Genomic DNA, 19,782 nt, shown 5'->3' with positions numbered 1-19,782 from the left:
CTGTGAGACAGAATTAGGATACGAAGCGTTGAGTCTCCTTGCTGCATACATTTATATATACGGGAATTTTCTTGAACTGGCTATTTTCAATACGGACATATATTTCAAATACATAGTATTTCAACTTATGTTTTTGTGAATATCGTGTGATACATTGTAACACTGTTTTGCCTACATATGGACAATTCACTCTAAACCTTGAGTGCCAGTATATTGAATTCATAAATTAGACTCAGCGTTTAGTTCAATATACCATTTTGTGCTCTATATGCTATATGCAATTTTGTGCTAAACACTGCTGACTATCGCCTCCAACTTCTTTTACGTCACAATTGTACATATTTACATAAGTGCAGCTTGAGGACCTCTTCACATAATTTCAGTACGTAACGGCAATTACTTTGTATTTAACATTAACCTATTAACAGTAATATACAGAGTATACTTCCATTTGCATTTAAATGGTTGTTCCAGTTTATATCTGGTTTTTTAGTATATAACAAAAGGATTATGTATGGTGGGAATCGCTTTGCATAGAACTATAAGTGTATACATCGTGCACAATAATTCTCTGTGGGGGTGCCTGATTATTATTACCATTATATTTTTTTCCACCTGATTACTTACACAAATTAGGGTGCAGAGCTGTGCAGTTTACTCACTCTTCCAGATATTTCATTATTCTGTGTGTAGATATTAGAGGGTAATTCCTACACACCTTTTAAGTTTACTCCAGCAGTTCCTCCCTTAATCCTCTGAGCGACTACCCAGCGCCTCCAGTCTAGTTTTTACTTCTAGTAATTACTACACTCTCCAAACCCTTTTTTACACACACATATATAATTTATAAAATATTTTACCAGGAAGGATACATTGAGATTTCTCTCGTTTTCAAGTATGTCCTGGGTCCACAAAACATTGCATTGATACAATAGGGTACAACAATACAAAAACAATATTAATACATAACATACAGAATTTAACATAGAACAGGTAGGAAATATAAAATCAACCATGACAGGTGCATTCTGTTTTGAGGTATGCAGAGAGGGATCTCTTAAAGGATTTTAGACTTGGGGAAGGTTTTAAAGTGTGCGGGAGGTCGTTCCATAATTGTGGTGCTCTGTAGAAAAAGGAGGATCGAGCTGCTTTCTTTTTGTATGGAGGCAGACTAAATAATGTGCTGGTACGGGATCGGAGGTTATGGGAGGTGGGAACAGCCGGGAGAGCATTCTGCTCAGGTAGGGTGGGAGCTTCCCAGAAAGGCTCTTAAACACAAGGCAGGAAAGATGGAGGGTGCGTTTGTATTCCAGCGACAGCCAGTTTAGTTCTATTAGCATGTCACAATGGTGGGTCATGTAGTTACATTGTAGCACAAAGCGGCAGAACGAGTTATGCAGTGTATTAAGTTTATTAAGGTGAGTTTGCGGTGCAGGTGTATATACTACATCTCCATAATCCATGATTGGCATCAGCATTTGCTGTACAATCTTTTTCTTTACTGTAGGGCTGAGGCAGGATTTGTTTCTGTACAGGGCACCTAGTTTTGGATAGAGTTTAGATGCAAGTTTTTCTATGTGGCCCAAGTTTTTCTAGGTGGCCCTCGTTTTACAACGGTTCAATTTACACCGTTTCAGAATAACAACCTTTTTTTCCAGTCATGTGACTGCAATTGAAAAGCATTGAGAAGCAGTTTATTTATTAAAATAGCCAGTAGGTGGAGCTGTCCGCTTGTGTTGCAGCAAAGCCAAGCAAGCTGAAATTAATCAGTTTAACCAGAACTGAGCTATCGAGCAGATTTCAAAGGAACAAGATATTCCTGTCTATAAATCAGTCCAGATTGTAATGCATAGAAAGAACTGCTTGCAGAAAAATGCAAGTGAAGTCTGTGTTGTGTGATTATTTTATTAGGTTTATAATGCTGTTTAGCAAATGTTTTTGTTCATTTAACTTAGTTTAATTATATATTCGGTGTTGTGTGATTATTTTATTAGGTTTATAATGCTGTTTACCATTTAAAGTCTTCATTTCAAAGCTTTAAAAATAAATGTATTAGGTGTTACTCATGACAATTTTGAGAGGGGCCTGGAACCTATCTCCCTCACTTCCCATTGACTTACATTATAAACTCGGTTTCAATTTACAACGGTTTCAATTTACAACCACTCCTTCTGGAACCTAACCCCAGCGTAAACTGAGGGCTACCTGTGTGTGTATATATATATATATATATATATATATATATATATATATATATATATATATATATATATATACAGTATATATGTGTGTGTATTGTGAAAAAAAACTAGGCTGATATTTTACCACATAGGTATTTAATACATTTTTGGTGTGATACATTTTGTAATATTTATTTATATATATATATATATATATATATATATATATATATATATATATACATTATTTTTTAATATACAGTGTGTGTGTAATATATATATAATATGTAAAATATATATATATTATTTTTTAATATACAGTGTGTGTGTAATATATATATATATATATATAACGTAAAATATATATATTATTTTTTAATATACAGTGTGTGTGTAATATATATATATTTTATATATATATATATATATATATATATATATATATATATTACATAACTGGTCCGTGAACCCCCATTTGAATAACCCACAAGCCACCACTGCTTACCTTAGTGCACTCCCCATGCTCTCTAGAGCACATTAAGGTAAGTTTTGTTACTACAGGAAAACATTTCACCTGTAGCTTTGAAACATTTAAATTTGTTTTAATGAAAACAAATGTAAATGTTTACTAACATATTTTAGAGTTCATATTTAAGAGACACCACACATACCATAAATATTGTTTTTTAATTATTTTTATTACTTTATACATATATAATAAATCACAATACAGAAATCGTTACACAAAACAATATTCAGTGACACAGAGAAAACGTTTCTCACAGACTTGCTTAATAACACAAAATATGTTCCTTGCTCTACAGGGAGTGCAGAATTATTAGGCAAGTTGTATTTTTGAGGATTAATTTTATTATTGAACAACAACCATGTTCTCAATGAACCCAAAAAACTCATTAATATCAAAGCTGAATAGTTTTGGAAGTAGTTTTTAGTTTGTTTTTAGTTATAGCTATTTTAGGGGGATATCTGTGTGTGCAGGTGACTATTACTGTGCATAATTATTAGGCAACTTAACAAAAAACAAATATATACCCATTTCAATTATTTATTTTTACCAGTGAAACCAATATAACATCTCAACATTCACAAATATACATTTCTGACATTCAAAAACAAAACAAAAACAAATCAGTGATCAATATAGCCACCTTTCTTTGCAAGGACACTCAAAAGCCTGCCATCCATGGATTCTGTCAGTGTTTTGATCTGTTCACCATCAACATTGCGTGCAGCAGCAACCACAGCCTCCCAGACACTGTTCAGAGAGGTGTACTGTTTTCCCTCCTTGTAAATCTCACATTTGATGATGGACCACAGGTTCTCAATGGGGTTCAGATCAGGTGAACAAGGAGGCCATGTCATTAGATTTTATTCTTTTATACCCTTTCTTGCCAGCCACGCTGTGGAGTACTTGGACGCGTGTGATGGAGCATTGTCCTGCATGAAAATCATGTTTTTCTTGAAGGATGCAGACTTCTTCCTGTACCACTGCTTGAAGAAGGTGTCTTCCAGAAACTGGCAGTAGGACTGGGAGTTGAGCTTGACTCCATCCTCAACCCGAAAAGGCCCCACAAGCTCATCTTTGATGATACCAGCCCAAACCAGTACTCCACCTCCACCTTGCTGGCGTCTGAGTCGGACTGGAGCTCTCTGCCCTTTACCAATCCAGCCATGGGCCCATCCATCTGGCCCATCAGGACTCACTCTCATTTCATCAGTCCATAAAACCTTAGAAAAATCAGTCTTGAGATATTTCTTGGCCCAGTCTTGACGTTTCAGCTTGTGTGTCTTGTTCAGTGGTGGTCGTCTTTCAGCCTTTCTTACCTTGGCCATGTCTCTGAGTATTGCACACCTTGTGCTTTTGGGCACTCCAGTGATGTTGCAGCTCTGAAATATGGCCAAACTGGTGGAAAGTGGCATCTTGGCAGCTGCACGCTTGACTTTTCTCAGTTCATGGGCAGTTATTTTGCGCCTTGGTTTTTCCACACGCTTCTTGCGACCCTGTTGACTATTTTGAATCAAACGCTTGATTGTTCGATGATCACGCTTCAGAAGCTTTGCAATTTTAAGAGTGCTGCATCCCTCTGCAAGATATCTCACTATTTTTGACTTTTCTGAGCCTGTCAAGTCCTTTTTTTGACCCATTTTGCCAAAGGAAAGGAAGTTGCCTAATAATTATGCACACCTGATATAGGGTGTTGATGTCATTAGACCACACCCCTTCTCATTACAGAGATGCACATCACCTAATATGCTTAATTGGTAGTAGGCTTTCAAGCCTATACAGCTTGGAGTAAGACAACATGCATAAAGAAGATGATGTGGTCAAAATACTCATTTGCCTAATAATTCTGCACTCCCTGTATAAATCTAGACTCAAAACACCCAATGGTCATAGGTCTGTTTATCGGGTTGTATCTGTATGCCCTGCTGCCTGGGAGCCTGATCTACTGAAGAGGATCTCTCCACGTGTTCCTTCTGTTCGCCTACATGATCCCAGGTTCCCACAATTCTATAAAGTGGTCTTTTTGAACTAGTAGGTCTGAAGATATATCAGACATTTGATATAAATATTACATTTTACGTAAGATTATGGAGAAGTCTGGTATTTCTTTTTTCCAGTACCTTGCTATATATCACCTAGTTGCGATACAGATCATCATAATGAGTTTACAATTACTTTGAGTAGTGTTTGGAATTAGATCATGTAGTAGAGCTTATGCAGGAGTAAGGGTGATCTTTTTGTCAAAAATGTGACTTAAGAGTTTAGCCTTCTGGATCCAAACTTTTGTCACTGACCTACATTGCCACCACATGTAGAGATATGTGCCTCTCTATAAACATCCCCTAAAAAATAATTCAGCCGTGTTGTTGGGTCAAGGATATAATCTTGTCGTGTGTAAGTACCACCTATAAGCGGTTTTAATATAGTTTTCTTTTAGAGTAGCGCTAAGTGAGAAAGAGCATCTTCTCTGTAGTTTGGAAACCCATTCACTTAGTGACCAATCTATATTAGCATCGGTTTCCCAGCAAAACATAAATCTTTCTGTGTTTTACTAGGGGCTTTACTAGGGGTATTAAAAGTGCAGTATAGTTTAGCTATAGCCCCTTTAGGCCTATTTTTGGAGAGACACGGCATCTCAAAAGTAGTCGGTGAACTAGGTGGTTATGATTGTAGAATATCTTGAACCCTAGATCTGAGCTGAAAATAATGGAACCAGCTTTGCTTATCAGAAGCATCTAAATCCAAATATTGAGTGAATGTGAGGAATTTATTATTAATCAGGGTATCCGTGATACGGTATAAGCCTCTATTAGCCCATTTGTTTAAGACTATAAGCAAATGGGATTTGCGAAGGAGTCTAATGGAATGACTCGGGAGCGTTGGGAAATCAAGGTGTATGAGGTCTTCAGTCTGTCCCATAAAAACACTGTGTGTGCTATGAAAGTATAGGCTTTCCAATTTGAGGGACGAGTCAGTTTGTCCGATTAGAGAAGTTTACATATGGGTTTTGTTTATGTTAGGTCTGTCTCGAGTTGTACCCATCTAGTAGTCCCTACAGAGTTATGCCAAAGAGATGTTTGAGCCATTCTGGCTGCATAGTAATATGCTGTTATCTGTGGAACCCACATAGCCCCTTGTGATTAAGACAGCTTTATTGATGAAGGATTTTTTACCTCTCCATATAAATTTAAGGATTTCTCTTTGGGCTAGATTAAGTTCAGCAATAGGTACAGAAACTGGTAGGGATCTAAATAGATATAACATTTTGGGAAGGATGGTCTTTTTTGCTACAACAATGCTTCCATAAAATGAGATTTTCTCTTTGGTCCATTTAGTCATTAATTGTATGTGTGTAAACATTGGTTTGTAGTTAATAGAGTATAGTGAATGTACATTGTTGGATAATATGATACCAAGATATTTAAGACATTTTTAAGACCAATTGAATCCAAAGTTTATTTCAAGTAATTTTTTAGTTTCCACAGGTAGGTAGATACTCAGTCCCTACATTTTTCATTGTTAATTTTATAGCCCGAGATTTTCCCAAATTGACTTATGATATAGTATAAAGGAGGAAGGGATAGTAAAGGTTTAGTGAGGGTGAGTACCACATCGTCTGCAAACAATGCTATATTATATGACATCTGTCCTATTTTTATCCCATGAATATCTGGATTGTTTCTGACTCTAGAGGCCAAGGGCTTGATACATAAAGCAAAGAGGAGGAGAGACAAAGGGCACCCCAGTCTTGTGCCATTTCTGATTAAGACATCTTTCTATTTATATCCGGCTATTTTAATAAATGCCCTAGGATCAGAACATAAAGTTTGAATTGCCTTGAGAAAGCTTCCCTGAAACCCAAAACCCTCCAGAACAAATAACAACAAGAACTCTGTCAAAGGCCTTCCCTGCATCCAGTGATAATAGCAGAGAAGGCACTTTGTTTACTGAAGCATAATTTATTAAATCAATGGTTCTCCTGATATTGTCTGGGCCTCTCTTGATGTAATGAATCTAACCTGGTCTGGATGTACTAATTGTGTCAACCATAAATATTTTTTAAGGGAATGAGTGGGAAGATAAATATCTATGGTTACTTGTGACGTCTCATCACTTTATATCTGTATCCCCATCACCCCGGCACTTTTGCTATTAGGAAGGCATTTTTGAGTTGGGATATTCTTAAAATACCTTGATTTTTTTTAATTCAAGGAATATATGTTATAATTGAACATAACTACTTCACATTTAAGTCACCATTCTCCAGACAATCCTAGGGGACAGCTATGGGTATTACTTTCACACCCCCATACACCAATTTCTACAATCATAATAACCTAAATTTATAGTTTGCCAGTAATATGAATGAAAAAGAGATTTCCTCTATTTTACCCTTCAAACTGGTCCTCAAGGTGAAGTGCTAGTTAGAAACTACTCCAAACTAACAGAAAAAATAGTCTATTAAATGCTAAGAGTGGCTGTTTGCTAAAATTGATTAACAAAATACCCATAGGCCAATCTCAATGGATAAACTACCCCTTTTTTTCATAAAAAGGGTAGTAAGGAATATTCTGCTAACTATAGGCCAGTCAGTTTGACCTCAATTGCAGGGAAATTAATGGAAACTCTTTTAAAGGAAAGACTTGTATCTTTCATTCAGACAAACAACTTAGAAGACAAAGGACAGCATGGTTTCACTGCTGTAAGATCATGCCTGTCTAATCTAATTGATTTCTTTGACCATGTAACTAAAATAATAGAACAGGGTGGAGCCGTAGATGTTGCATATCTAAACTTTAGCAAAGCATTTGACACCATCCCACACAACAAACTTATTCACAAAATCTATTGCCTTGGAATAGATGCTTAGGTTGTTAAGTGGGTAGAATGCTGGCTTAAAGATAGACGACAGAGGTTTCAATTAATGGAGTACATTCAAACGAGGAATTAGTTACTAGTGGTGTTCCCCAAGGGTCAGGTCTTGGTCCTGTTTTGTTTAACATGTTCATAAGTGATATTGGAAGTGGGCTTAAGGGGAAGGTTTGCTTGTTTGCTGATGATACAACAATTTGTAACAGGGTAGATGTTCCAGGAGGAGTTGATCAAATGAACTGTGATAATAATAAACTAGAGGACTGGTCAAATAAATGGGATTTGAAATTTAATATTACCAAGAGCAAAATTATGCATATAGGATCCAAAAACCCAAAGGCCAATTACAGTCTCAATGGTACATTACTGACTGTAATTAAAGAAGAAAGGGACTTGTGAATAATTATTTCAGATGATTTAAAATTTGGTACACAAATGCAGCTGTGCAGCCAGCAAGGCCAGTCAAATGCTTGGTTGCATTGGAAGAGGTTTTAGTAGCAGAAATAGCAAGGTTCTTATGCCACTTTTACAGATCATTAGTTAGACCAAATATGGAATACTGTGTACAGTTCTGGAGACCATATCTTCAGAAAGATATAAATAAACTAGAAGCTGTCTAAAGGAGGGTTACTAAAATGGTAAGATGCACTATACCTAGATGTGTGATGAGTAGGTATATACACAAAGGGGATACTTCTTCCAATACATATAACACTAGGCAATATTTAATCAAACAGAAGTATACAACTAGCACTACACACGAAATATACAGTATATGTTTAGTTGTGAATGCAAACGTTTCTACATAGGTAGAACAATGAGGAAATTGTGAAATAAGCATGTTTACAATCTTAAAAATAAAGTAGAGAATCATAGTGTCCCTAAACACTTTCTAAGATGTCATAGATCCCAAGAGCCTCACAGTAAAAATTATAGACTGGATTCCATCTGACATTTATCCTAATAGGTGGTTGACTTTTGTGAGGATTCCACTCTGTGTTTTGCATCTCTCCTTCCATTTCCACATCACATGGTTTTACTTTTCCCTTTACTTAAGGGATCACCTGACATTAAACAGGTGCTTAGTTATTGCAGATAGTACTGTTTCACAGTATGTTTGTTCCTGCTACTTGGAAATTAAGCCTTCATTTCAGACTCCTTTCTTGATCCTTCCTAATTGGATTCATTGCACTTCTGCTACCTGTTTGCAAACGGACATCATTGCTTTCCTAAATTACAAGCTTCATTTATTACTACTGAAGTACTGAACTAAACCTGTCAGCCTGCCTGGAGTTCAAGCTGTGTGCATTCCCTACTGCATTACACAGACAAGCCTGGGAGACTACCTTTGTAAAGTAAGGACTATTTATCCGTTTAAAGCTCACATTACATCTTGAACTTAACAGCACAGAGTGCTTTGCTTAATTATAATCTGCTTTCCATTTAACTGCATACTTATACAGACATTACATCTAAAGTTCTACTCTGCTTATACTAAGTTTGTGCTCCTTTCAACTTACTTGCTTATTCACAAGACCTGCTCCGGTGTGCTATTTAAAGAGACAGTACAACTAGTAACATCAAGCTGTTCTTACACTTCTTTTTTGCACAAACAACCACTCCTGCATAATCTCTCAATTTACTGCAGGCAAGTATAAAAACGAAGTTTACTGTTGCTTATTAGTGACCATAAAATACTTTTATAATTACGTGCAATCCTACACTGATTCCTATCTGTGAGGCAATAACAGATCTGAGAAATCAGTGTGCTTTGATTTGCTGTGCTTGCATTAACAGCAACTTACCTAAGTTTATTATATTTCACCTCAGACTGCTTGGTCTATGCTGTCATAATAGCCCAATTGTCTTGGTGATACAAATATACTTTTTTATCATCTGCAGTTGTGATCCTCCCAAGAGTTGAAACCTAAGTTTTCTCAAGAGTTTTACAACTTTACTCCAATGTGAAACCTATTGAATACATGAACTACATTTATTACAACCTAACGGCTAGATTACGAGTTTTGCGGTAACAGGGGTGTGGTGCTAACTTGCACGTTATTCTCATTGCTCACTTTCCTGCAGTGTTTGTATTACAGGTTTTAAGAAACCCAAAGTTAAAAGACAAAAAGTGAGCGTAGAGCAAAATTTTGCTCCAAATCTCACTTCAATACCAGCGCTGCTTAAGTCAGCGGTGAGCTGGTGTAACGTGCTCGTGCATGATTTCCCTATAGGAATCAACAGGGAGAGCTGGCTGAAAAAAAGTGTAACACCTGCAATAAAGCAGCGTTTAGCTCAGTAACGCAGCCCCATTGATTCCTATGGGGAAATAAAATTTATGTTTACACCTAACACCCTAACATGAACCCAGAGTCTAAACACCCCTAATCTTACACTTATTAACCCCTAATCTGCTGCCCCCGACATTGCCAACACCTACATTATATTTATTAACCCCTAATCTGCCACTCCGGACATCGCCATCACCTACATTATACTTATTAACCCCTAATCTGCTGCGCCCAACATCGCCAACACCTACATTATATTTATTAACCCCTAATCTGCCACCCACAATGTCGCCGCCACCTACCTACACTTATTAACCCCTAATCTGCCGCCCCAACGTCGCCGCCAATATAATAAACATATTAACCCCTAAACCGCCACACTCCCACATCACAAACATTAGTTAAATATTATTAACCCCTAATCTGCCGTCCCTAACATTGCCACCACCTACCAACATGTATTAACCCCTGTCTGTCGGATGAAGAGGATGCTCTGCGTCAGATGTCTTGAAGATGGAGCCGCTCTGTGTCGGATGGCTGAAGATAGAAGATGCCATCTGGATAAAGACTTCTGCCCGTCTGGAGGACCACTTCGCCCGGCTTGGATGAAGACTTCTCCCGGCTTCGTGAGGACTTTGGCCCGGTTGGATGAAGACTTCTGCCGCTTCCTTGAGGATGGATGTCGGATCTTCAGAACAGTAAGTCGATCTTCAGGGGGTTAGTGATAACAAGTACCAAAATATCACAAAAGAAGAATAAATGAAATAAATGTGATAAGATAAGATAACCCCAAAAAAACAATATATATGGTGCCACTAATATATGTTAAACCATAAAATAAATTGATATAGAGTTCATATAAGGATATGTATAATCTTCCTGGCACTCTTCAGTCTTCTGTGTGGTCTCTCTTGATCCTCATAAAAAAGAAGAAATATGCCACATAGCGTAATTCTGTAACTTTGTTGCAATACAAAACTTGTGTCTGTGCAAATGGTTACTCACATGCGGTGGAGCTATAACCAAGCTCAGGTAGAAGCGCACACCCACTTTTATACTGTTGGGTAAACAGATTCTTGTACCAGTTGTTCAGATAAGTGATTTTATTAAAACACAATATATAAAATATATAAAATAGCGTCACCAGACCTGCTATCAACACCTTTTGTAATAAGTTTAGGCAATACAGTATAGTAATTGCTCAATATGAGCTTAACAGGATACTAGAAACCGTGGTAAGGAGTGTAGAAACTGAACCACACAACCTCCCCCAGAAAGTCCAGTAACTGTTGCTCTTCTTATTGGTGTGCAAGTGCTTGGGAAGGCGCCAGAGAACGATAAATCCAACGTACGTTTCGCAATAAGCTTTATCAAGGATCCTGCTGACTGTGGGGATGTGGCCAGCCCTGCAGTGAGGGAACAACAGAGTTTGCCTATCCGGGGTGAAGTTTCAGGTAGAGGGAGCATACAAATGGATATTTGGATCTGTGACCAGCACATCAATATTTTACCATGTTTCAAATGTCCTCAGGAAAATAAGCTGTTAGCTGTGGGGTTTAATCTTTATTTGGTCATCATGTGTTTATTACCCCTGTGGGATAAGAGGGAGCAAAGAGTGCTTAAAGTTACTGCTAACCTGCGTCACACAGTGCAGAGAATTATCTATCTTTCAGAATTTTGTGCCAGATGTTGTTTCCTCCCTAAATGCTTTGATGGCTGGCCATGCTTCAGTGATCCCTGGGAAGCTGACACTCGGACTGGTGTTGGGTAAATAACTGTGCTGTTGAATTCCTGAGGGACCTTTTACAAATTCCTTTGCTCATATAAATGAGGATCCTGGGATTTGACAGGCAATTTAACAAATGGGCAGTTTCTTTCAGTTAGTTGACTGAAGAATTTCACTCTTTAACAATGTCTTGTGGCAGTATCACTGCATTTAGTTATTCATGTATATTTAATATTCTCTGTATTGCACTTTTCTTTTTCTTTTTCTTTTTTCTTTTATCTATGTACTGTTTTTTTGTGGGAGATTATGGACTGTAACAATCCAATGTGAGTTGCATGCAATAGCTTTTATGGTATCATGAGACTACAGGATCTGTCTAACTATATTTAATATCAACCCTTAATACCCCTATGTGAGGTTGCTATTAAGTGGATAGTATAATTATGTGTTTAGAGGCAGCCTGTGGTCCTTAGTGCTTATATAAGGGAATACATAAACCCTGGCATTGTTTACTACCTCTCCTACTAATATTTAATGTATTGTAACTAGACTACTATGGAAACAAAGTGTGTTCAGTTTGGAGCAAACCTTAATCTTGTTATACTTATCTCTTAGGCGCCTACCTATATTTTGATTCTGTTAGTTCATTATGAGCTTATTCATATTAGTTCTCCAAATTTACTAAGCCATAGTCTTTACATTATGGAAACAAAGTGTGTTCAGTTTGGAGCAAACCTTAACCTTGGTATACTTATCTCTTAGGCGCCTACCTATATTTTCCTTCTGTTAGTTCATTATGAGCTTATTCATATTAGTTCTCCAAATTTACTAACCCTTAGTCTTTACGTTTTATGCTTTTTTTAAAGAGGTGTTATGACAATATTATCTGATTAGCTGCTGTAATTACATAAACCCCCTATGTTATGTAAATAGCTGCGTAAGGCCCAAGAGAGGCCTTTACAGGGTTAGGAGGCCAGAATAAAGACCATTTTATTTAATCCCTCATTTGTGTTTCTGGGCAACGTGAGGCCTATAATATCTTAGAGGGCAAAATAAGAGGTTTATTAGTTTGCACCGTAAATATTTTCCTAACTATCCCCAAATGATATGAAGATATGTATTGCTGTGTGTAAATTTAAAGGGGTTTGTGTTAGTGTAGGTATATGAACCTCCTGAGATTTGTAAGTAGTGGCCTAAGGCTTGGGTGAAGAATATGCAACCCCTTGCATTAGGTATATGTGCAACCTGAGGTCTATAGACGCCTATAATATAATATTTTGGAGGCATACTATGTATATTTGTCTTAATAGATGTTTTATTCCTAACTTGTTTGCGGATATCTGTATTGTATTGTGCATTTTGGGTGCTTATTACTCTTTGTATTATTCAAACCTCAATAAAAAAATAATTAAAAAACTTACGGCTAGATTTAGAGTTTTGTCGGTAACGACCCGCGTAGCTAACGCTGGCTTTTTTCTGGCCGCACCTTTAAAATAACTCTGGTATTGAGAGTCCACAGAATGGCTGCGTTAGGCTCCAAAAAAGGAGCGTAGAGCATATTTAACGCAACTTCAACTCTCGATACCAGAGTTGCTTACGGACGCGGCCAGCCTCAAAAACGTGCTCGTGCACGATTCCCCCATAGGAAACAATGGGGCTGTTTGAGCTGAAAAAAAACCTAACACCTGCAAAAAAGCCGCGTTCAGCTCCTAACGCAGCCCCATTGTTTCCTATGGGGAAACACTTCCTACGTCTGCACCTAACACTCTAACATGTACCCCGAGTCTAAACACCCCTAACCTTACACTTATTAACCCCTATTCTGCCGCCCCCGCTATCGCTGACTCCTGCATTTTATTTTTAACCCCTAATCTGCCGCTCCGTAAACCGCCGCTACTTACATTATCCCTATGTACCCCTAATCTGCTGCCCCTAACACCGCCGACCCCTATATTATATTTATTAACCCCTAATCTGGCCCCCTCAATGTCGCCTCCACCTGCCTACACTTATTGACCCCTAATCTGCCGAGCGGACCGCATCGCTATTATAATAAAGTTATTAACCCCTAATCCGCCTCACTAACCCTATAATAAATAGTATTAACCCCTAATCTGCCCTCCCTAACATCGCCGACACCTAACTTCAAACATTAACCCCTAATCTGCCGACTGGAGCTCACCGCTATTCTAATAAATGTATTAACCCCTAAAGCTAAGTCTAACCCTAACACTAACACCCCCTAAATTAAATATAATTTTAATCTAATGAAATTAATTAACTTTTATTAAATAAATAATTCCTATTTAAAGCTAAATACTTACCTGTAAAATAAATCCTAATATAGCTACAATATAAATTATAATTATATTATAGCTATTTTAGGATTAATATTTATTTTACAGGTAACTTTGTATTTATTTTAACCAGGTACAATAGCTATTAAATAGTTAATAACTATTTAATAGCTAAAATAGTTAAAATAATTACAAATTTACCTGTAAAATAAATCCTAACCTAAGTTACAATTAAACCTAACACTACACTATCAATAAATTAATTAAATAAAATACCTACAATTATCTACAATTAAACCTAACACTACACTATCAATAAATTAATTAAATACAATTCCTACAAATAAATACAATGAAATAAACTAACTAAAGTACAAAAAATAAAAAAGAACTAAGTTACAAAAAATAAAAAAATATTTACAAACATTAGAAATATATTACAATAATTTTAAACTAATTACACCTACTCTAAGACCCCTAATAAAATAACAAAGCCCCCCAAAATAAAAAAAATGCCCTACCCTATTCTAAATTACTAAAGTTCAAAGCTCTTTTACCTTACCAGCCCTGAACAGGGCCCTTTGCGGGGCATGCCCCAAGAAGTTCAGCTCTTTTGCCTGTAAAAGAAAACATACAATACCCCCCCTAACATTACAACCCACCACCCACATACCCCTAATCTAACCCAAACCCCCCTTAAAAAAACCTAACACTAAGCCCCTGAAGATCTCCCTACCTTGAGTCGTCTTCACCCAGCCGAGCCAAATTCGGAGCGGAGCGGAGCGGCAGCATCCTGAAGACCTCCGACGCGGAACATCCATCCTGGCCGACGACTGAACGACGAATGACGGTTCCTTTAAATGACGTCATCCAAGATGGAATCAGCCAATCAGAATCAAGTTCAATCCGATTGGCTGATCCAATCAGCCAATCAGATTGAGCTTGCATTCTATTGGCTGATCGGAACAGCCAATAGAATGCGAGCTCAATCTGATTGGCTGATTCCATCAGCCAATCAGAATATTCCTACCTTAATTCCGATTGGCTGATAGAATCCTATCAGCCAATCGGAATTCGAGGGACGCCATCTTGGATGACGTCATTTAAAGGAACCGTAATTCGTCGTTCAGTCGTCGGCCAGGATGGATGTTCCGCGTCGGAGGTCTTCAGGATGCTGCCGCTCCGCTCCGGATGGATGACGATAGAAGATGCCTCTTGGATGAAGACTTCAATCGGATGGAAGACCTCTTCTGCCCCGCTTGGATGAAGACTTCTACCGGATGGAGGACCTCTTCTTGCTCCGCTTGGATGAAGAATTTGGCTCGGCTGGGTGAAGACGACTCAAGGTAGGGAGATCTTCAGGGGCTTAGTGTTAGGTTTATTTAAGGGGGGTTTGGGTTAGATTAGGGGTATGTGGGTGGTGGGTTGTAATGTTGGGGGGGGGGATTTGTATGTTTTTTTTTACAGGCAAAAGAGCTGAACTTCTTGGGGCATGCCCCGCAAAGGGCCCTGTTCAGGGCTGGTAAGGTAAAAGAGCTTTGAACTTTAGTAATTTAGAATAGGGTAGGGCATTTTTTTTATTTTGGGGGGCTTTGTTATTTTATTAGGGGGCTTAGAGTAGGTGTAATTAGTTTAAAATTGTTGTAATATATTTCTAATGTTTGTAAATATTTTATTTTTTTTGTAACTTAGTTATTTTTTATTTTTTGTACTTTAGTTAGTTTATTTCATTGTATGTATTTGTAGGAATTGTATTTAATTTATTTATTGATAGTGTAGTGTTAGGTTTAATTGTAGATAATTATAGGTATTTTATTTAATTAATTTATTGATAGTGTAGTGTTAGGTTTAATTGTAACTTAGGTTAGGATTTATTTTACAGGTAAATTTGTAATTATTTTAACTATTTTAGCTATTAAATAGTTATTAACTATTTAATAGCTATTGTACCTGGTTAAAATAAATACAAAGTTACCTGTAAAATAAATATTAATCCTAAAATAGCTATAATATAATTATAATTTATATTGTAGCTATATTAGGATTTATTTTACAGGTAAGTATTTAGCTTTAAATAGGAATTATTTATTTAAGAAGAGTTAATTAATTTCGTTAGATTTAAATTATATTTAATTTAGGGGGGTGTTAGTGTTAGGGTTAGACTTAGCTTTAGGGGTTAATACATTTATTAGAATAGCGGTGAGCTCCAGTCGGCAGATTAGGGGTTAATAATTGAAGTTAGGTGTCGCCGATGTTAGGGAGGGAAGATTAGGGGTTAATACTATTTATTATAGGGTTAGTGAGGTGGATTAGGGGTTAATAACTTTATTATAGTAGCGTTGCGGTCCGCTCGGCAGATTAGGGGTTAATAAGTGTAGGCAGGTGGAGGCGACGTTGAGGGGGGCAGATTAGGGGTTAATAAATATAATATAGGGGTCGGCGGTGTTAGGGGCAGCAGATTAGGGGTACATAGCTATAATGTAAGTGGCGGCGCTTTGCGGTCGGCAGATTAGGGGTTAATTATTGTAGGTAGCTGGCGGCGACATTGTGGGGGGTAGGTTAGGGGTTAATAAATATAATATAGGGGTCAGCGGTGTTAGGGGCAGCAGATTAGGGGTACATAAGTATAACGTAGGTGGCGGTCGGCAGATTAGGGGTTAAAAAAATTTAATCGAGTGGCGGCGATGTGGGGGGACCTCGGTTTAGGGGTACATAGGTAGTTTATGGGTGTTAGTGTACTTTAGAGTACAGTAGTTAAGAGCTTTATGAACCGGCGTTAGCCCAGAAAGCTCTTAACTACTGACTTTTTTCTGCGGCTGGAGTTTTGTCGTTAGATTTCTAACGCTCACTTCAGACACGACTCTAAATACTGGAGTTAGAAAGATCCCATTGAAAAGATAGGATACGCAATTGACGTAAGGGGATCTGCGGTATGGAAAAGTTGCGGCTGAAAAGTGAGCGTTAGACCCTTTTTTGAATGACTCCAAATACCGGCGGTAGCCTAAAACCAGTGTTAGGAGCCTCTAACGCTGGTTTTCACAGCTACCGCCAAACTCCAAATCTAGGCCATAAAAAATAAAAATAAACCCTAAGCTAGATACAATGTAACTATTAGTTATATTGTAGCTAGCTTATGGTTTATTTTACAGGTAAGTATTTAGTTTTAAATAGGAATAATTTAGTTAATGATAGGAATATTTATTTAGATTTATTTAAATTATATTTAAGTTAGGGGGTGTTAGGGTTAGGGTTAGATTTAGGGGTTAATACATTTAGTATAGTGGCGGCGGCAGATTAGGGGTTAATAAATGTAGGTAGGTGGTGGTGATGTTAGGAACAGCAGACTAGGGGTTAATAATTTTAAACTTGTGTTTGCGAGGCGGGATTGCGGCGGTTTAGGGGTTAATATTATATATTATTTATTATAGTGGCGGCGACATTGGGGGTGGCAGATTAGGGGTTAATAAATATAATGTACGTTGCGGCAATGTCCAGAGTGGAAGATTAGGGGTTACTAAGTATAATGTAGGTGGCGGCGATGTCCGGAGCGGCAGATTAGGGTTTAATATTTTTATTTTAGTGTTTGCGATGCGGGAGGGCCTCGGTTTAGGGGTTAATAGGTAGTTTATGGGTGTTAGTGTACTTTTTAGCACTTTAGTTATGAGTTTTATGTTACAGCGTTGTACCATAAAACTCATAACTACTGACTTTCAAATGCGGTAGGAATCTTGGCGGTAGAGGGTGTACCGCTCACTTTTTGGCCTCCCAGGACAGACTCGTAATATCAGCGCTATGGAAGTCCCATAGAAAAAAGACTTTACGAAGTTTACGTAAGTCGTTTTGCGGTAAGGCCAAAAAAGTGTGTGGTGCCCCTAAACCTGCAAGACTCGTAATACCAGCGGTAGTAAAAAAAGCAGCGTTAGCACCTGTTAACGCTGCTTTTTCACCTAACGCAAAACTCGTAATTTACCCGTAAGGGTCTTAATGTTGATATAGACCTCCAAGCATTTATGTAAATATTTATATATATTAGTTTTCTAGATCTGCATACTTTTTATCCATATCAGTATTCCTGATATACTCACAATAATATTAATCAAATTTACATACGTAGTGACTTTGGGGAACTGTGCATTAGAAAGAATTTGGACACACATTCATTCCTTTATTTATCTATTTGGCTTAGTACAGTGCACATGATAAGTCTCCAACTGCACATCTCACATAGCGTTACCAGCAATATGGAGTGTGCATTCTAAAAGTGGATCAAACATTCATCCAGTAGGACTAAGATAAGTTGTTGGTGCAATATACTAGTTGTCATAAGAAACATAAGTGGTAATGAATCTGGCAAAACATATGTTTTACATTTCACAAATAATTTGCTTTATTCTACTTAATTCAATTCAATTTGTGTTATGAAAGTTATCCAAAAATGTTTTACATATGTGAAAGATTCAGCATATATAACTACTTGTATTTTAATTATTTCATTGCTGTTTTTTTACGGTAAATCCAATATGATGCTATAATGTGATATGGCTTAGTCTATTTATAACACCAACACAATGAATTGTACATGTGGGTTTTATACAGCTGCTTGCTGTACATTGAGGTATAGCTGAATAGCTTTATATGTCTTGATGTATCTTTGTATATACTTATTAATATCCACATGTGGTAACATTTTTAACCTTATTGACAAATAATACTGCCTATGAACATATGGATATTAAGTAGAGATTCCCACCAATGAGTACAGTATGTTGCAATTGTGCTTGACATTCATTCCAGCCAATCACAGATTAACAAGCTCAAAGATAGGAACCCTGCTTAAAAAAGCATCAGATCCTATAAGTGAAAGCACTCAAACCTGTACACCCTAGTAATTCAGACTAGTTGATGCTGTTAGACAATAATGTCTTGCATAAATACACATATTGTAACACACTATTTCACAGCAAACACATAGATGATCAATCAGATGAACACAAGATAAATAAAAAGTAAATGAAATGACTAAAAATGGAATGAAATTAATAAAAAGGATACCTCCAATATCCAAAGGTGTAGTCTTTCAATGCAGACAGAGTGATTCCTGCAGCTGTGCCTTACAAACGACTGCGGTCACTGGCAGGCAGTCAACACTGAAACAATGTGAAACAAAGGAAAAGAAAAGGAACACAGGAAATATCTAAGTGTAGTATTACATAAAAAGTCATTTATAAAAATGCAAAGCCAAAAGTTGACACACACTCTTTTCTACCTCATAAAAACATTTATGAGTTATATGTCTTGCATAAAAACACCAGGTAAAAAAAGTGAGTTCCACAGCATACAATGAGTACCATCACTCCCAATCTGTGTGTCTGAAGTGATATCCATCTGTGCTTATTTGAGAAGAATTGTAAGAGCTGATATAATGTTGCAGTCAATAAGGTAGGGAAGATGAAAATACAGTGGGGAAAAAAAGTATTTAGTCAGCCACCAATTGTGCAAGTTCTCCCACTTAAGAAGATGAGAGAGGCCTGTAATTTTCATCATAGGTATACCTCAACTATGAGAGACAAAATGTGGAAACAAATCCAGACAATCACATTGTCTGATTTGGAAAGATTTTATTTGCAAATTATGGTGGAAAATAAGTATTTGGTCACCTACAAACAAGCAAGATTTCTGTCTCTCACAGACCTGTATCTTCTTCTTTAAGAGGCTCCTCTGTCCTCCACTCATTACCTGTATTAATGGCACCTGTTTGAACTTGTTATCAGTATAAAAGACACCTGTCCACAACCTCAAATAGTCACACTCCAAACTCCACTATGGTGAAGACCAAAGAGCTGTCGAAGGACACCAGAAACAAAATTGTAGACCTGCACCAGGCTGGGAA

The 19,782-nt window shown here is 37.2% G+C and overlaps 1 protein-coding gene across 1 annotated transcript in view; it reads right to left on the bottom strand.

The window, feature by feature from the left end:
• The window catches only part of LOC128648167 (uncharacterized), a 35,256-nt gene extending 16,238 nt beyond the window's left edge, over window positions 1-19,018 (bottom strand). The window contains exon 1 of the mRNA XM_053700826.1: window positions 18,945-19,018. The gene's annotated coding sequence lies outside the window, so the exon portion shown is untranslated. The remainder of the gene's footprint in view (window positions 1-18,944) is intronic.
• Window positions 19,019-19,782: the final 764 nt, after the last annotated feature.

This window comes from Bombina bombina, chromosome 2 (genome assembly GCF_027579735.1).
Source record: "Bombina bombina isolate aBomBom1 chromosome 2, aBomBom1.pri, whole genome shotgun sequence".
Lineage (NCBI taxonomy): Eukaryota > Metazoa > Chordata > Amphibia > Anura > Bombinatoridae > Bombina > Bombina bombina.
This window is presented reverse-complemented; position numbering and strand designations above follow the sequence as displayed.